Source organism: Cupressus sempervirens, chromosome 4 (assembly GCF_028749045.1).
Source record: "Cupressus sempervirens isolate cs-2001-9-10 chromosome 4, ASM2874904v1, whole genome shotgun sequence".
Taxonomy (NCBI): domain Eukaryota; kingdom Viridiplantae; phylum Streptophyta; class Pinopsida; order Cupressales; family Cupressaceae; genus Cupressus; species Cupressus sempervirens.
Window position 1 is genome coordinate 797555952 of NC_143121.1, and position 19805 is coordinate 797575756.

Here is a 19805-nt window from a genome sequence, read left to right on the forward strand (position 1 = left end):
CATTTGGAGGGAATAGCACATGATTGGTGGTACCATGGTATGGTAACACTTCAGCATAACCAAGTGACAGAATACCAGGACTTCATGGATAGGTTGGTTGAAAGATTTGACAAAAAAGATCCAGAGATTTACTTCCAGGACTTAGCACAGCTGAAACAAACAGGCAACTTGGAGTATTTCATTGGTGAATTTCAGCGGTTGGCAGTCATGGTGCCAAACATTTCAGAGCATAGATTGATAGTTCTTTTCATTGAGGGCCTATCCGAACCACTGAGAGGTTGGATAAAGGCATTTGATCCTATTTCTTTACAGGAAGCGATGAAAAAGGCAAGAAGTATGGAACATGCAGTCCCAACAAACAAATTTCAGTCCAAAGGAGCATCTTCTAGTAAGGATAACAAACCATTTTATAAAAAACCAGAGAGGACTGATTTTAAAAATGATTCTAAAAATAAAACTCCAGCATCTTTTGACAAGGAAACATTAAACGATTTGAGGAAGAAAAAATTATGTTTCTACTGTAAGGGACCCTATGATGCAAACCATGATTGTCCTCTTCAGCCAAAGGGAAAAGCTAACAGAGTTATGTGGGCATACTATGAGGAATCAGAATCAGATAATTCAGATCAGCAGTCTGATATAGAGGAAATAGATGGTGAAAAAGAGGAAGACAAGGCTGAAAACTTGTCTAAAATGGAGTCCAAGGATGGGGAAGGAGATGGGCAACTTAGGGAAGCTCGTCTCACTAGTATTAAGCAAGAAGGGTCATTCCGGATGAGAGGAGTACTCGCTGGACAGCGAGTCATAACCTTGGTTGATACAAGTGCCACTCATAATTTCATTGATGCTAGGATGGTGGAGAAGCATGGCATACAAACAGAGGAGTTTGGGGGAATTAGAGTGAGGGTAGCGGATGGCTATGTCCTCAAATGTGATCATAGGATCACTAGACTCCCATTGAAAGTTAATAATTATGACTTTAAGGCAGATTTTTATGTTGTACCTATGGGAGATACAAATATAGTTCTTGGGATGAGTTGGTTGCACGATATTGGTGAGTTCACTCTTAACCTCAAGGAGATGGAGATGAGGTTTAAAGTGAATGGGAAGACACATATTCTTAAGGCAATCAGGGACAGTGATCTCAGGATGGTCTCTTTTCGTAGAATGGCTAGATTGATTCGACATGATCAGGTAGAGTGGGCAGCAGAGTGCATGTTGATGCCATCACAGGAGGGACAGCATAAGATTGAATATCCTCCTGATATTCAGGAGCTTAGAGTTAAACACTCTAAGGTGTTCAGTGACATTCCACCAGGTAGACCACCAGACAGAGGTATTGAGCACATCATTGAGTTAGAGGAGGGGGCTAAGCCCATCATGATTACACCTTACAGGCATCCGAAGAGGTTGAAGGATGAAATTGAAAAAACCATAAAGGAGTTACTTGCTATGGGCCACATTAGACCAAGTAAGTCTCCTTTTGCTTCTTTAGTGGTGTTAGTAAAGAAGAAGGATGGGACATTGAGGATGTGCATTGATTACAGAGTGCTTAATAGGAAGACGATTAAAAACAGATACCCCATTCCCAGGATCGATGAGTTGATAGATGAGCTTCATGGAGCTTGCTTCTTCTCAAAGATAGATTTGAGATCAGGTTATCACCAGATCAGAGTTAGAGAGCAGGATATCGAGAAGACAGCCTTTAGATGTCATTGTGGCCATTTTGAGTTTGTAGTTATGCCATTTGGGCTAACTAACGCACCTGCTACTTTTCAGGCAACAATGAATAGGGTTTTCCATCCTCAGTTGAGGAGATTTGTACTTGTCTTCTTCGATGATATCTTGGTATATAGTAGATCTTGGGAGGAGCACTTGGTTCACCTGGACACGGTGCTGGGTATATTGGACAGAGAATCCTTGTATGCAAAGGAGTCGAAGTGTGATTTGGGCATGACAGAGTTGTTGTACTTGGGTCACATCATCAGTGCAGAGGACGTGTGCATGGATCCTGAAAAGATTCGTGCCATTGTGGAGTGGCCTTCACCGGTGAACCTTACATAGTTGAGGGGCTTTCTAGGACTATGTGGTTTCTACAGAAGGTTTGTGGATGGATATTCCAGGCATGCGGCACCCTTGACAGATTTGATGAGAAAGGGAGCTTTCTTGTGGACTCTTGAGGCACAGGAGTGTTTTGAGAAATTTAAGGGGTTGATGACTTCTTGTCCAGTGTTAGCATTACCAGATTTCAGCAAACCTTTTGAGCTACATTGTGATGCTTCCGGAGAGGGCATTGGAGCGGTGCTTATGCAGGAGAAGCACCCTATTGCTTATGAGAGTAGGAAATTGAGAGGGCCAGAGAGGAGCTTCAGCATATATGATAAGGAGATGTTAGCCATTATGCATGCTTTGGCCAAATTCAGGCAATATTTGGTAGGTAGCAAATTTTGTATCAAAACCGACCATAATAGCCTAAGACACTTTTTGGGGCAGCGAGATCTCAATGATAGGCAGCAAAAGTGGGTGAGCAAGTTACAGTCCTATGACTTTGACATTACATATTTTAAGGGGACACAGAATGTAGTTGCTGATGCCTTATCACGTAGGCCCCATTTGAGCTTATTGACAGACATATCGGAGGATTGGAGACACTTGATCCTTGCAGAGTATGCAAAGGACACTTGGGCAGCTGGATTCATAGATGGGACTATTCAGGACAGCAGATACACCCTTGTGAATGAGCTCATCATTTACAAAGGACGAATATTTTTGGTCCCAGGATCAGTAGTGAGGAGGGTGGTTTTGAAATCTTTTCATGATTCACCTATGGCAGGACACCCTGGTTTCTGCAGGACATCCTAGTTTCTACAAGACATACCGACAGATTAGAGAGCGATTCACATGGAAAGGGCTCAAAGCAGAGGTACTTCAATATGTTAGGGAGTGTCCCACTTGCCAGCAGAATAAGCAAGAACACTCCTATCCAGCCGGTTTACTTCAGCCACTTCCGATTCCTGATAGGAAGTGGGAGTGTTTGTCTATGGACTTCATCACAGGACTGCCTAGAGCCCAAGGCAGAGACTGCATAGATGTGGTTGTGGATCGCCTTACGAAGTTTGCACACTTCTTTCCAATCACTGCTACCTACACTGCTACACAGGTGGCAGAGTTGTTCTTCAAAGAGATATTCAAATTACATGGCTTACCTCGGAGCATTGTAAGTGACAGAGACAGCAGGTTTATGAGTCACTTTTGGCAGGAGCTATTCAGGTTGTGTGCGACAGAGCTCACTCCGAGTACTAGCTACCACCCTCAGACAGATGGTCAAACAGAGATAGTAAACAAATGGGTGGAGGGATATCTCAAAAATTATATAGCAGGGCAACAGAGGGCATGGGTAAAATGGATTTATCTCTGTGAGTATTGCTACAATACCACTTATCACATGTCTATTCAGATGTCACCCTTTATGGCCCTGTATGGGTATGAGGCACCCAATTTTATGGATCTGCTTTTGAGTGACAGTAGAGTGCCCAGTGCAGGTGATTTGTTACAGGAGAGTCAAGACCTTGTTAAGACTCTCAAGGATAATCTAACTAAGGCACAAAATCAGCAAAAGCAGTATGCAGATCAGAAGAGGACTGAGCGGACTTTTGAGGTTGGAGACATGGTGTATCTTATGTTGCAGCCTTACCTTCAATCCACTCTCAAGAAGAGTGGTGCCGAGAAACTCAAGCCACGATACTATGGTCCATTTAGGATTATCAGGAAAGTGGGAGAGGTGGCTTATGAGTTAGACTTGCCGGCGGAGAGCAAGGTGCACAATGTTTTTCATGTGTCACGCCTCAAAAAGGCGGTAGGGCATCATATTGTGCCTTCTACAGTACTACCACCCCTGGATGATGAGGGAAAACTTGTTTTGATACCGGAGGCTATCATTGATTTTAGAGAGAGGAACTTGAGGAAACGTACCATCCGAGAATATTTGGTGAAGTGGAAGGATTTGCCGGTAGAGGATGCTACTTGGGAGAGCGAGGAGATTTTACAGCATCCAGAGTTGAGATTGCTTGAGGACAAGCAATTTCAGAGAGGGCGGACTGTGATGTCCCCTTCTAGCTAGAGACATCACTTTAGCTGGTGATTAGCCTATTAGAGACCCTCATAGGCTAATAAGATTGGATAGAGGGTCACCTTGGTGTGGAGATCCTCCAAGGACCAAAGCAGAGTACTCTTCTGGGTTGCCAGAGTTTGTTTATGATGAGTTTTCCTTTGAGTTTGGCTTGGTCAGGCTATTTTTAGCAGTTTTGGAGTTATAAAGATAGACCCCTGCTATTTTTAGAAAAGGGGTATGGTCATATGCAGTTCTATCATGTTAGCTCCCAGTCCAAACGACATTCAAAAAATGTTGAGTAATAATGGAGATATTAATGTTTATTTAGTTAAAATAAACATTATTGGTTTTGAGCCTATATTGTTAAGTTATAATATATAACTTAAGTGAGGGTCATGATATCATAAAAGGGGCCATTGTTTCAATTAATTGTGGGTCCAAGCTTATGGAAAAATTAAAAGGGATTTTCTAAGTTTTAATGTAATAACATTTTTTTGTTATTATTATATCTTTTATCCCACATTGAGCGTGGAGACTCATTCTGGAGTCGAGGAGTCCTTATAAACAAACCTTGTCTTCCTTCAAGAGCAGGTTATGAGAAGTGCTTAAAAACTTTGCCTTGTGAAATTTCTTGAAGTTGTGGCAACAAGGGTTTCTACAAGTTTGAGAAGAATTCAGACTGTGGAGGACGTGGTATCTTCAGAGTTGATGCAATTTGAGGGTGTGAAATATCACTTGAATTTTGCCTGTGAGTTGACTTCATTCTGGAGTCAATATTGTGTTTAGTAGGAAAGAATTGGATGAATCTGTTACAGGTTGGAAGGGGTTATAACAGCAGCTACCGTGCTGTGAACAGTACAGCGCTACAGTGAATTAAAAATCAGAGATTTAATATTGCGGTTTTTGATAGGTGCTGCCCAAGGAGGAAGCAACCAGCAGCGTGGTTGCGTATCGGAGACAAAAATCAGGTTTTTTTCAACTATTAATGATGATGTTTTTAATGTATGCTTCTAGCAATAAGTATTGTACAAACATTGGGAGCCATCTGAATAAATGAATTTGATTAGCATTATAATCAGATTTGAGTTATAATTTGAGGTAGATTAGTTTTCAATATTTGTATTTTCTTTTCATCAACTCAAAAACCCAAAAATAGCTTAAAACATTCAGAAACAAACCAAAAACAATTATTACACCCAGGGAAACAAACAGTGATCAGCTTAGAGCCTATTTGGGGTTCTTACAGACCAACACCACCACCACCCACTCAACCAGCCTCTAGATGTCCCTTCTTGCCTATACCTTCTAGGGAGGAGGATGAAAATGCAAATGAACCACAAAATGAGGCAAGAGATATTGCTGATGAAAAAAATGCACGTTGCCTCTATGTGAATGGTCTTTCATTCAACCTAGTAAGGTCACCCTATTGGAGGAAGATGGTGACAGCAATAAATAATGCACCTTTTGGTTACCAAGGTCCTGGATTTCAAAAGTTGTGCACCACCTTATTGCATAAAGAGAGGAAAAATGTAGAAACATAATTATAACCAATTAGAGATTCTTGGGTCCAAACAAGTGTATCTATTGTCTTTGATGGATGGAAAGATTGCAAACCCCATCCCCTGATTTGTCCCCCAAGGGGGCAATGTTTTTGAAGGCAGTTGACTAGAAGAGGGAAGTAAAAGATGAAGAGTTTATTTCACGTATTCTCACTGATTCCATAGAGATGGTGAGTAGTGATAATGTTGTCCAAGTACTTACAAATAATACAGGAATTTGCAAGGCAGTAGGTGCTTTGGTAGAGGCTAGATATGACCACATTTTTGTACAGAATGCACTGTAAACTCTTAATTTGTTGATGGAAGTAATTGGCACCCAAGTAGATTGGGTGAAACAAATTTATGAGGAGGGTGAGGAGATTCAGATGTTTGTGACAAATCACCATATGTCACAAACAATTTTCAGAACTTTCTCCAAATTGGAAATAATGAAGGTAAGTTTTAAAATTTAACTTAGTTTCATTTATCTCATGTTTTATATAATTGAATAAATTAATGTTGTGTTGTTTACATATTTTAAATGTTTTACTACCTTTCTTAGGTGGCTGAAACTCGTTTTTCCTCTCACACAATTGTCTTGAGATGACTTGTGAAGGTAAAAGAGGCATTGTAACAAATGTATTAGCAACCAATGGGGCATTTGGCAGCAGTCATATACAGTAAGAGCCCAAAAAGTGAATGCAATGGTATTAGATGATGGTTGGTGGAGTCATGTGGACTATGTATTGGAAATTAGAATTCACCAAGCCAATCATGTCCATTTTTTGCTTTGTTGACACTGATGAACTGTGCCTCGGGGATGTCCATGATGCCGTGGACACCATGTCAGAGAGGATAAAAGTGGTAAGTTATTAAATTTAATTATTATACATTCCTCTATCATTGTCTATTAAGAGATATCTAGATTTTTAGTTGACATAACTTACATCAAGATATCTTACATGAATATTATAGGTGATACAAAGAAGAGAGAATGAGGATACCTTTTATAAAAAGGTGGAAGCAATTGTTCTCCATCGAAGGAACAAAATGACGACACCTCTTCACCTCCTCGCCTATGCTCTCTCTCCTAGATACTATAGGGAGAGGTGCTCACTATTCCTAGTAAAGTACCACCATATAGAGATGTTTGCTAGTGCGTACAAGAGGGCACTTAGCAAGATCTTTAGTGATCCATAGGTAGGGACAACTGTTAGGAGAGAATTTGGATTATTCATCTCAAGAAAAGAACTTCCTCTTGCAATAAATGACTAGAGTAGAATGGACATGATTACGTGATGGTACCTTCATGGTCAGAATTTTGTGTACCTTCGTATCTCCAACGTCTTGCCATTAAGATCCTCTCACACATAAGTTTAATAATTTTAATTTTATTCCTTCTTTTTTAGTCACTTGTATTGTAGGATTTAACACTTAACCTTTTTTAATTTATCTTTTATTTTTAATTTTTATTTTGTTTTTTTTGTCAACAGGTTGCTAGTTATTCTACCGTTGAGTGCAATTGAAGTATTTAGTCCTTTATCCACTCAATCAAGTGTAACTGATTAGTTTCCAAAAGAACTGAGGACTTGGTGTTTACTTACGCCAATTTGTGTCTCTTGGCATGCAATGATACAAAATACAAAAAGGGGGCAGAGAAGTTGTGGGACGTAGCACCTGAGTCTGCTAACTTGGATATGATCGTTTCGGATCGTGCTAGAGACACTCTATTCGATGTCGATGATGATGAGGACATGGCACTTGGTGGATCTAGTGCTAGAATAACCAATTTGGGTGGTAACTAAGGATATACTAGCAGCGGGGGAAAATGAAAAAATCTCGATAATTTTTGTGATAATCTGTTTGATGATTGATCAAAACTTTGATTATTGCTGAACACTAAACTTTGAATCATGTTTTAACTATTTTTATTTTCATAGATGTTTGGATTCCATTGTGTGTGCGCTTTTTATCATCAACGATTTAGATTACACTCTATGATCCATCATCAAAATGAAGTAAAGCATGAGATGTGTAATCTTGATGATGGATCACGGAGTGTGATCCGCACATTGATGATAAAAAACACACACATGATCGAATCTAGAAATCTATGAAAATAATCATGATGGATTGTGGAAGTTTGATTTCTCTCATGTTTTAAACTTCCAACTTTCATGAACAATGTTTTATTTTGGTAATTAAATGCAATGATGTTCATTAGAATAATAGAATAGTGTTTTAATGTTTATCTTTGGCATTTGGCATTGATCAATGGTCATATCATACTATGAAATGGTTTAGTGTTAAAGTTTTGTATATTTCTCTTTATTTTTGCATATATAATGTGTGTGCAGTTGCACACACACACACACACAAAAACCCCTACGAACCATAATGATAAAAAAAAATCCATGAATGGGTTCTCATACCCAAACTCATCCCCAAACCCAAACCAGTAACTTAGATTAAAATAAATAAATGAAATGAAATAAAATAATGTATAGTCATTGAAGCAATGGCATTATAAGAAGGAATTACATACTGTAACAGGCCATACATCTAAATGCCAATAAAACTTTAAGGAAACTTAATTTCATTCTCTTCAATTTGAACCCATATTACTTAAAAACATTTTAAGTAAACCAAACTGAAGCAGAGTTTATTCCACCTTAGACAACTCCAATCTGAGTCAAAGCTTAATTCTAAGTTTTTTGGGGGTCTTAAAACATTAGACTTCTCATAATCCCAGTTTCATGCAATTCATCACCAAAAAAAAATCTTTTGACATAAATTTGTTGTATATGTACATGCTTTTGATATATTTATAACTCTTGAATATTTATATTTGTCTTTAGCATACATATAGATTCTGCCTAAAGATCTAATCTGCATGTGTTTTTCAATAAATAAAATTCAAGTATTGTTTCACACAGAATTACAAAATGCTAGTACCCTAGTAAGCATTGCATCTGTATGCTCAAAAAAGGGCAGAGACCTTTGTGATAAGATTATTATCATCATCTGCTACAGGGTTGTGATCCTTTTTCTATTGCAAAACAAGGCTACAATGCTTGTGTTGCACCCCTCTGAAACTCAATGTCTAAACTTACCTTTCATACATTTGTCATCAAATTGATCATCAGTTTTGTGCTGATTCAACCCATTTGTAGTTTTCCCTGGTCAGTTTACAAGGTCATCTTGTCATTATCTATGCTTCAACTAACACCTTTTACGAGAATGATAGGCAGAGACAAGATGAGATTAGCAGAATACAAGGGCAATTAAGAGCATGAAATTAGCATAAGCAAAGGATTTCTCCTCTGGTCTAAATCTTATCAGGGTTACATCTTGGCAAGGCCCTACCAAAGTTTCGCCTAGCAGCAACAGAGCTAAGACAGCAGTCTGCTGCCAAAGATCTAAAGGAAAGTGGGAGCCTATTTGTAAGTGTTTAATGCACACTCATGGTCTCATCCATTTGGCAATTCTACTCAAACTTTTAAAACTGGCTTAAGTTGTGACAACTTCCACTTTGGGCAAGTATAGAGAAATTCCACGTAAATCTTACCTTGCATAAGACAAAATGTGGCAAAGTCCAATTAGAATTCTGCCTCGAGTGTAAATATTGGTTTGAGTGGCTCCCTGTTCTGCCTCACATTAGCATTTGAATATTTTTCTCTCTTTCAAGACAAGACAACAGGAAAGTGTGTGTGTATGGCTGAACGATTCTTCAAATTATAATTGAAAGCTCCTTAGGATCCATCTAAACCTAATTTTTTAGAATTTGCAAACATGCACACTGTACAAGATTGCATGGGAGGCTAAATATCTAATTAACCATGTTTTTTCTGAATTTACAAAAGTCAAGGCTTACAAGTTTGCAAAAAGATTTTCAGATTAGGAGCATAAGCACTTTGAGGACAAACAAATGCATCCTCCTATTGGTTATAACAAAGACCAATATTTGATAGGAAACAAAATTTTATCTGCACAACACTAACAGTCTAACAGTTACCGACAATTGGCTAAATCATAAAGCTACATTAATATCAATAGCAAATCATTAAATAAACAAACATCACATAATTTATAAAGATAAATATGGTTTTAGAAGCTAACTTGCTCAAGTAATATGCAAAAGTCATTACCTTGAGGAAGAATGAGCATTAAAGTAAAACTAAACAGGGTTAATCAGTTCAATTTAACTTTGAAATTAAAAACACGAGTTTAGCAATTACTGAATGAAAATAATAACTAAATGGTTTCTACAGCATAAGTTTTGTGGTTTTCAGCCTTTGCTACACTACCACAATTTGACTTGACTTCAATTTTTGAACGACAATCTCTACAATGTAAGACTGATGTCTTGCTATCATTACAATTTTTTTCGAATATTTATAGCCCTCAAGGAGCAGCTACTAAGGCTCAAGTAATAATAAAATAATATGTTTCAGAGCAGTCATAAACTTGGCATTTTGAATAACTCGTTCAAAATAAACTTAAATCAAGCTTTCATCCATTTTCAGAGCTGATTTCATTCTAAGCAATGAAGCATATACATTAACTGGGATAAGGATGTCATGAATGATCCAAGTTTTTACATTACAACAGGAAACAAGGCATTGATTTTATCCTTAGTCAGCTTAACCTGCCTCTTGATCCTTTTTTATAATGTTATCAAATGATTCGGTTTCCAAAGCAGTGTTGCCACTTCAATGTTGTGACTTCATTTATGTTTAAAACTGAGGTGAAGTTTTATGAATAGATTACTAGTCTTGTCACCAATTTGGGATATCATTGCCACACCAAAACATGAGCTCTCTATGTTTTAAACTGACATTGCATTGGGAGCAGATAGCGAAATTGCCACCACTTGAACTGCATCTTTTAGCTAGCTTACAATTTTACACTATTAGAGTTCTCTTGCCATCCTGATCACAGTTTTCCCTGCCAAGCCATCTAATTTTGGCACTTAACATCATGCCTTCTGCTGTTGTCAGATTTCTAACTCCCCAAGAAACAACCATCTTAGGCACCTTTCTCTTGTGGTCAGACCATTGACAAAGTACACTCAACACTTATCTTCAATAAAAAAATTGGTATGGTTTTATCCCACCTAGCTAGCTAAATGTTGTCAAATGTTGGCAGAACCACAATGTTGATATCTGTATTAACAACTCTTCCATCCAAATGTCCTGTTTACCTCTGCACATTTGGCCTTGATACATTGGATAGCTGCATCATGTGCACTGGTCCATTCAGGAGGATTCTTCTTTAGAATCTTGTTTAACAATGCCCTGTTAGAAGCAACATTTTGGTAGAAACTGGCAATGTAATTTACCAGTCTCAAAAACCTCTGGAGTTCGACATTGGTGACAGAAAGATTCTGTATTCGGGATAAAATATAGCTTTGAACTTCCATCTTTCCATTGGGAAGGAGTTTGGTTCCTATAAATATAATAGATTCAGTAAATATAATAGATTCAGTACAAAATTGACATTGTTCAGGGTTTAATAGGATACCATTATAAAAGCATACTTCATGGATCCTTAGAAAAAACTAAAATATCATATATGTAGGGAGTCAAAAATTTGGGATATAGGCACAACAAATTATCCATGGCCTAATAAAAAATAGATGGAGCAGTCTTGATGCCATATGGGATAACTGTCCACTGATAGAGCCCTTGCAGTACAGAGAAAACAGTCTTATATTGATCAGATTCTTGAGCTTTATTTGCCAGAAACCCTTTGACAATTCAAACTTGGAATAGGTGTTAGCACCAGAAATACATTGCCATATATGTAATTTAGAGGGAAGAGGATATTAATTATCCAAGAAGCAAGCATTTAAAGGCTTGTAACTAACTAATAAACTCTTTTCAGCTAGCTCATTGTCATTTTCCTTCTTTTTTGAGACATGCATAGCATGGCGGGAAAATGGAGAAGATGAGGGCTCGATGAGACCTTTAGATGATAAATCTGCAATCTCTCTTTTGCACATTTCATGTTCAGATTTGATCAGGAAAAAGTAATTAGCATGTCCCTGTGGCATAATCTCTCTACCATTTGCATTTGTCTTGAGAGGTAGAGAACCCTCAAGATTTCATTGAAGTTTTGTTAAATCATTGGAATACACCTTTTCTTTGAACATTTCTTGTATTTCGTGAAACTGAGACTGAACTGAATCAATTTTCTTCGTGAACCAAACTCAATTGTTACCTCTTTTCTTCTGGGATAGTTCAATTTCTTTTGTAATGCTGCATTTTACTTGAGTAAGTTGTGGGACAGAAACTCCTTTGAACTGAAAAGAGTCCTTAGTGATAGTAAAGAGTTCCCATGTAGCCAAAACATAATGGTCGATGAGTCCATCTTAACCATCAAGTTCAGATGGCACAAAATTAACATACTCTACCAGAAATACATTGTCACATATGTTCTTTAGAGGGAAGAGGATATTCATAATCCAATAAGCAAGCATTTAAAGGCTTTTAATTAACTACTAACCTCTTTTCAGGTAGCTTATTGCCATTTTCCTTCTTTTTTGGGACATACGTAGCATGGCAAGAAAATGGAGAAGATGAGGGCTTCATGAGACCTTTAGATAATAAATCTGCAATCTCTCTTTTGCATATTTCATGTTCAGATTTTCTTGAAGGAGAAAGTAATTAGCATGTCCTTGTGGCATAATCTCTCTACCATTTGCATCTGTCTTGAGAGGTAGAGAAACTCAAGATTCCATTGTAAGTTTTGTTAAATCCTTGGAAAACACCTTTCTTTGAACATTACTTGTATTTCATGAAACGGAGACTGAACTGAATCAATTTCTTAGTGAACCAGACTCTATTGTCACCTCTTATCTTCTGGAATAGTTCATTTTTTTTGTAGTGCTGCATTTTACTAGAGTAAGTTGTGGGACAAAAACTCCATTGAACTGAAAAGAGTCCCTAGTGGTAGTAAAGAGTTCCCATGTAGCCAAAGTATGACTGTCAATAAGTCCACCATAGCCATAAAGTTCAAACTGCACAAAATTAGCATACTCTACCTGATTGGCAAAGAGTGTAATGGATACTGTACAGACCAAAGATGTATGATTTCCATTTCCAAAGCATAGCTTAGTCTAGGTGGCTTGCCATTGGTTCTTTGGAAAACAACAATAGTGTGCATTATTAACATCTACACTAGTGTTTAGCAAAAAAGTGAAGATTATATGGTTTGATGGATGGGAAATGGCCTGAGAGTGTGATACCAGGATATGTTGTAGTAGAAACCACATGTATTCTATGCACATTTGTTGGTGAATCCATTTCCTCTGATATTTCAGCCTTCAGTGCTTTGTCTGTAAAGGAAAGTAAGGCTTTTCTCTTCATAAGAGCTCTTCATCTAATAAGATGTGCACATGTTGAGGAGCTTCTTGAAGAGACGTATGGCTAGATGATGGTTGTCATTCTATTTCATCAATGTATTGAGAAAGTCAATTGTTGGTTCTTGTGTAGCCTCTTGAAGATATTCAAGTTCATCTTGTGCATGGCTAATGACCTTATTCAAGAATGGGTGATGTTGGTTGCACCAAGATCCTTGTGAGAATTTTTCCTAAAGAGGCAGATGGCGTTGTCCAGAGAGGAAGATCAGTTCTTGAATTAGGCCAAGGCCTAAGGACTGATGGCCGAGGAGGTGATGAAGAAGAAGCAACTCCCTCTGCTAGGTTGTTCATTTGTAGGTGAAGAGTAGCAAGTCTTTGTTTATTACGTTGTTGGGTACCTTGATAGAATAACATTTTCTTTTGTTTCTGTACTATGGCCTTAATTTTTTCAATGATTTTCGTCAAGGTATGACACTTAAATTGATAATATGGTGTTGAAGATATCACCCTACAAAAGAATGACACTTTTGAATCAGAGGAGTCGGAAGATTCGCCATTATCCTCAACTATGCCACCAAGGCGGGGAGGGCCAAAGCTCCACTCTTGGGCTTATGTTTATATGTTGATGATATGCTTGTAGTGGGGTCTAAGATGGATCACATTAAGGAGTTGAAACAACATTTAGCACATTATTTTGCTATGAATGATTCGGGGGCAGCAAAACAAATCCTTGATGCAGAGGCAGGAAGAACAGAAAATTGACTCTATCTTAGGTTGATCATATTGAAAAGGTGTTGTGGAGATTCTATATGGAGAATGCAAAAGTTGTCAACACATCTTTGTCTAGTCATTTGGAATTGATTAAGGAGGTGTCCAAAGACACAAAAGGAGGAAGATAAAATGTCAAGGGTACCTTATGCTTCAATTGTAGATAGTTTAATGTATGTCATGGTATGCACAAGACCAAACATCGTACATGTTGTAAGAGTCATCAGTCGATATATATGAGTCATTTTAGAATTGACTATTAGAATGCAGTAAAATGAATTCTTAGATATTTGAGTGGTACAACCAGCAAATGTTTACATTTTGGGGGCTCTAATATTGATTTACAAGGCTATGTTGACTGAGATTTGGCAGGGCATTCAGATACCATGTGGAGTACAATGGGTTATGTATTTACTATTGGTAGGATACCAATGAGTCGGATTTCACTATTGCAGAAAGTGAATGCTTTATCCACTACAGAGGAAGAGTACATTGTTGCTACAGAGGCAGCTAAGGAAATGATATGACGGCAATTTTTCATGAAAGAGTTGGGACACTCGTAGACTAAAAATTGTTTGTGTCTACACAGCCAAAGTGTCATTCATCTTGCAAAGAATTGTGCCTTACAATCAAAGGCCAATTACATACAATTGAGGTATCACTTCATTCGATCAATTTTGGATGATGGACAACTAAAGTTGGAAAAGATATATACAGATGAAAATCCAATGGATATGTTTACAAAGGCAGTGACAAGGGAGAAGGTGATGTCCTCTTTAGCTTCAGTTGGTCTTCAAGACTGAAAATAATAAACGGAACATTGTGTTAATCTAATGAGAGCCTTAGGGGCAGCAGTGTTGCAACTGGATCAGTCTCCAAGCGAGAGATTACAGTGAGCCTGATCAGCCCTCAAGTGGGAGATTATTGGTTTGTGGTGTTTGATCAAGCAAGCACTATACACTCGTCATTTATCATGGGGTTCAGAGCATTGGGCTGAAATTATTTTGGGGTTAACTCGTCAAGTGTCTTTGGGTTGACTCATCAAGCATTTCCCTAGGTTGACTCGTCAAGTATTTAATGGGTTTACTTGTTAACTGACATTAGTAAACAATCTAAATGGCTATAAATAAGTGGTGGTGTAATGTAAATGTACGTAACTATAATAGACTCTTTGTTAGATAACAAGATTGGACTCTTTGTTTGGTGGACGTAGCCCAAGATTGGGTGAACCGAGTTAAATCTTTGTGTCTTTTGTTCTACTTTTGTGTACTTTATTCCTTTGCATTATTGGTTATATTTGCATGTTACTATTATATTTTTGTCTTCTACTCCTAACAGTTAACATATAATCAGTTTTTTTTAAAGTAAATGGCATTAAGTTAGTTAAGTCTTACTGGATATGTATCACTTGCAAAGTGTCATTTATAGTGAAGTATTTGTATTTGGATAGGAGAATGTGCATAAAAAACATATATATACTTTCTAGAATTAAATTTGGTCCCGAGAAATTGCAGAATTGATATGTGGTAAAATTTGGATTTCTTCAAAGATTCTGGGTCTCTTTGAGAATGTGATAATTCTGTATTTTGAGCATGTGCATCCTGGGCTAGTTAATGGTTACATACTTATGAAAATTGGTAAGTAAATTCTGTGTAAGATATTTGTAACTACATTCAGCAGGTATTTTCCACTCGGAAGTAATCAAATCTTATTAATGTATAAAAGTCTAATTGATAAGATTCAGCTCTTCTTTTCAAATTCCGTTAATTCCATATAGAATATTTGTGAAGTCTTGTTAAATCAGTCAAGATGTAAGCATGCATATAGCCTTAACTGGAGGTAGTAAAGGTAAATTTCTTAATCTCTAGGATGATCTGTGTGTGTGTGTGTGTGTGCAAACACACACTGATAGAAATCTTTTCTATACTTGGATGTAGTCATCATCTGAGTAAATTGGTGCAGGAATGGTGTTGCCCTATACGTATAGTGGAGAGAGTATTAGCCAACACCTTTTAATTATTATAACAAAATATCCTCTGCGATCTAGGTTCATAATGCAAGCTGTAATCTCCAGATAATGGAGTTTATGGTTAACCCTAATAATATACGCAGAAAGATTTCAGTACTTTCATTATAAATACAGTAGGAGGGGAGAACAGGAATAAAGGCTTATGAAACATAGTATGACTCATGAGCTGAAAAACTGATGCTTTAAACAAGCGTGTTTTATTATATTAATGTATCTAGTTTAATTATAGCAACTGGTAATGGCAGCAAACTACCTGATAGATCATAATGTTTGACAGAATGGCATAATAAAGTTATCCACACATTATTTATAATGATAGCTTCGAATAAGGCTAGCATCCATGAAGAGTTAATATGGATAATGTAATCTTAGAGACTTAGACAATGGCCTTGATAAGCCATCTCCAGTACATCACAATGTTTCCATAATAGACACCATGAGATAGCAGTCACATTAATATATGAATCACATGTATCAAGATATAGGGCATATGTCATAATTGGAGATATGTATATAATATGCATATTTCATATATCAATGTGATTCTTCTGATTTATTAGACCTTGATACTTGGAGATTTGCCTCATCAATATTGATAGGTCACTCAGAGGTGACAAGTTAGGCAGCCTAATTGGTGGTAGTTAAATATTCGAAGATATAAAAATGGTTTAGTATCTTAGACTCACTTGACTCGGTATAATATTAATAAAGGGCGTGATCTCAAATGTTAACTTGAAATCTCAAAAGAAATATAAGGTGTAAAGGCTGTTAGGATAATGAAATTAGGGATAAGTGATAGTAAGCATTCCTTCTGAGCATATTTGATTTTCACTAACATCTATAAAGAACATTATAGGAGCTGTCTTACATTGTGCAGATTATTAGGCATGACAGAAGCCCAGATGGTATTACATCAATGTTGTATGACCACAGTGAAGAAATCAGTTCAAGCAGCACAAGACTGCCCAGGATTTGAAATATTTATTCAAGACTGCAATAGACCTCTTTTGGATGGTATCTCATATTCAACCCAAAAGAATATCTTGGGTTGCTAATTGTTAAGTATTTATTTATTGAATGCATTTGAGCAAGCCCGGAGATTTCTTCTCCTGGTTCTTTCCTACTAGGATTGTAAATTTTTTTATATTAATAATAAATAACTCAGCTTCATCCTTTTATCAATAAAAGAAAATGCAGTCTTCCAAAAACCTAAAGCAGGAAGACATTGAGGGGAATTTCCAAATTGGTTTTTTAATTCTTTGTCATTGCATCAAAAGGGAGTGATGTAGATAGAAAAGCATCCCTTTTTGATATTTTTTGGGCTCAAAAATTGAATTGAGATTTGCATATCTCGCTCTAGAACATATATTGGTGGTTTGTGAAACTTAAGTACCAACTTAAGATCTAAGGTTGGAAATTTTTCCAATTTGGGCTTTCTTTCACTCATAAAGAAAAGCAGAAAAGCTACTCAAAAGGTAGCTGAACAAGCAAGATGAGAGTCAAGTCAACCAACGATCTGGGAAATTGACATCTTTCTACTGTGAACTTTGATATCGAGATGCTCCATATTCTGAACTGGAGTATGGATCTTAATAGTAAGAATGTGTAGCTTACCCTTGCCAGGGATAGTTTACATTTGATCATTCACTGATAACTAAGGGGAAAATTGATCTTGTTAGGGAAATCCTTCTGACTGTTGGACACCACACCAACCTAATTATGACAAGTAAGACCCTGTTCTGTGATATTCCATGAGAATAATTCTAGGAGGTAGGTGCCTAGTGTTCACCCCAATCTTTCCATTGGTTCAGTTCGCAGTCCTATCAATTACCTATGGCCAGTAAGCATTCTCTTCCTCTTATCTTTAAATCACTAGTTTCATGATTATTCAAAAAACATTCCTTCGCTATCTAGGGCTATATTCTTTGTTGACAGTTCTGAATTTCCTCTTATTCTTGGAAATGAATAAATCTAAATTTCATGACACAGAAAACCTAATTTATTGCAACATGTTGAAGACAAATAGTCCTAAAAGCAATAAAAGAAGAGATATAAATATAAATATTTATGTATATTGTACTACAACTTTCTTGAGATGCCAATTTGGCAATCAACCATATCAATCTTAGTTGAAATAGTCATAACAAGGTTGGGCATATAAACAAACTGCAAAAGATATCTAGAGAGTTTAAAAGGACCTTTTGCATTATGTTTCAAGAGAAGGGAAGGACATTCAAAAAAATTATGGGGTGTCCTATTTCAGCCACACCGCTCCCACAAACTAATTGCCCCTAGCTGGGGCTCTTCTTCTTTTCCTAGGCAATTCTTTCCCATTACAGAGGCATTTCCTATGTGAAACAAGGGTTAGGAGACAACGCATGGATGCTTGTGAGGCATCAGCATATCCTTGCGAAATCCCCCTATGAGAACACCAAAAGAAGGGTAACGTAGAAGTCACCTAATTCTCTTGGGTTAAGGGACTGATTTAAGTTGATTTTGTAGGCCTACTCTAGCAAAGACCTGTTGATGATCTAGATGTCACCATGGCCATGTAGGATGCTTTAAAGGACAATGTAGGAATCTTTGGGGTCAAATTTGTTAGCCTATTGTTAATCGCGATTAGTTGCCATCGCAGTGATTGTAAAACGATTGGGCTCTTTGCAATTAAAGTTTCAAAATAATATACGACTTCTCTTAACAGGAATGGATTATTGAAGTAGATTCAGTTATGTAATGTCCCTTGTTTCTTTATTTTGCGAAGATGCATGTGTACAAAAAAAACCGACTTGTTTCTTCAAATTAATGCTATTTCCTATTTATCACATTTGGTCAAACATTTAGAGTACTTTTGGGAGTGTGAGGGTTTTTGTTGCAGAGATCAACGTTTCATACTTCTAGGTTTAATGTGAAAGAAGATGTTTCTGTGACTGCATTCAGATTTACAATGCATCTATAAAAGAGTCCGCTAAAATCATACAATTACTGACCACAGAATCACTGCAAGGTTAGGAATAGATATTCCAGATTCACAAGCATATATCGATGAGAGGAACGTGAGAATTCTGACCTCAAATGCAAAGTATTAGCCTCTTCTCTTGTAAAAGAACTTACAAACACACGGAGACTCGGAAAGGAAATACCAGCTCCTGTCAATGGTATAGCCTTCGTGCACTTCCAAATATACACAGCACAAAATAATGTAAATTCTGATTATTATTCCCTTTGCAGTAGATTTTCCGCGCACCAGGTATGGAGTCCAGCATTCGCCTGAAACAAGAACTGAAATGACACCGTGACAAAATTATCTCGCGCCTGTCATATTAGGCACCGGCTACCGTGCTACTTATTTGCACCTTCAAAAGCCGTGCCCGCTTTCTATAGTGCGAGATAGATTGTCTTTTTGGACGGAAGTTTTAATTTTAAATAAAACCTCTATAAAATAATTCAATATATTTTTTATTTTAATATTTAAATAATAAAAATATATTATGGTAATAAGTATTAATTAAATTCTGTTGTCATTTTTTAAAAAACTTGAAGTTTTATTTTATATTTTAGAAATAATTGCTATTAAAAAAGTCTGCCGCCTAATGTTTCTTTTAATTTCAACTTGGAGGCCACCTTTTAATTTCAATATTTAAATTGACTATTGAATAAGTTTTTATTTTTTAATTAGAGTTGTTATATAATATTTTAAAATATTATTAAAAAAAATTCAATTTACACATTTAGTGATAAATTTGATATAATTTTAATTATTAATTTATCATTTTAATATAATAATTTATTTTAATATTTTACATTAAATATATTTATAAGATTATTTTATCAAAACTATGTATAATGTGAATTGAAAATTGTATTTATTAAAAATATAAATCTAACTTTACTCATTCTAAATTTTTAATACTATCTAGTAATAAATAGGTTTTAAATTTAAGTGAAAATAAAACTTGTTATTAAACACATTATTTAAATTAAATAATTTTTAAGGAC

The 19805-nt window shown here is 36.6% G+C and overlaps 1 protein-coding gene across 6 annotated transcripts in view; it reads right to left on the reverse strand.

Moving 5' to 3' along the window:
* LOC149563794 (uncharacterized) overlaps positions 1-19205 on the reverse strand; it is a 30855-nt gene extending 11650 nt beyond the window's left edge. For 2 of the 6 annotated variants that reach the window (XM_089826932.1, XM_089826930.1), the window contains exon 1: positions 18950-19205. The gene's annotated coding sequence lies outside the window, so the exon portion shown is untranslated. Of the gene's footprint in view, positions 1-18876 lie in introns of all 6 variants that reach the window. The other 4 variants (XM_089826931.1, XM_089826929.1, XM_089826928.1 and 1 more) reach the window with 2 other exon arrangements.
* Positions 19206-19805: the final 600 nt, after the last annotated feature.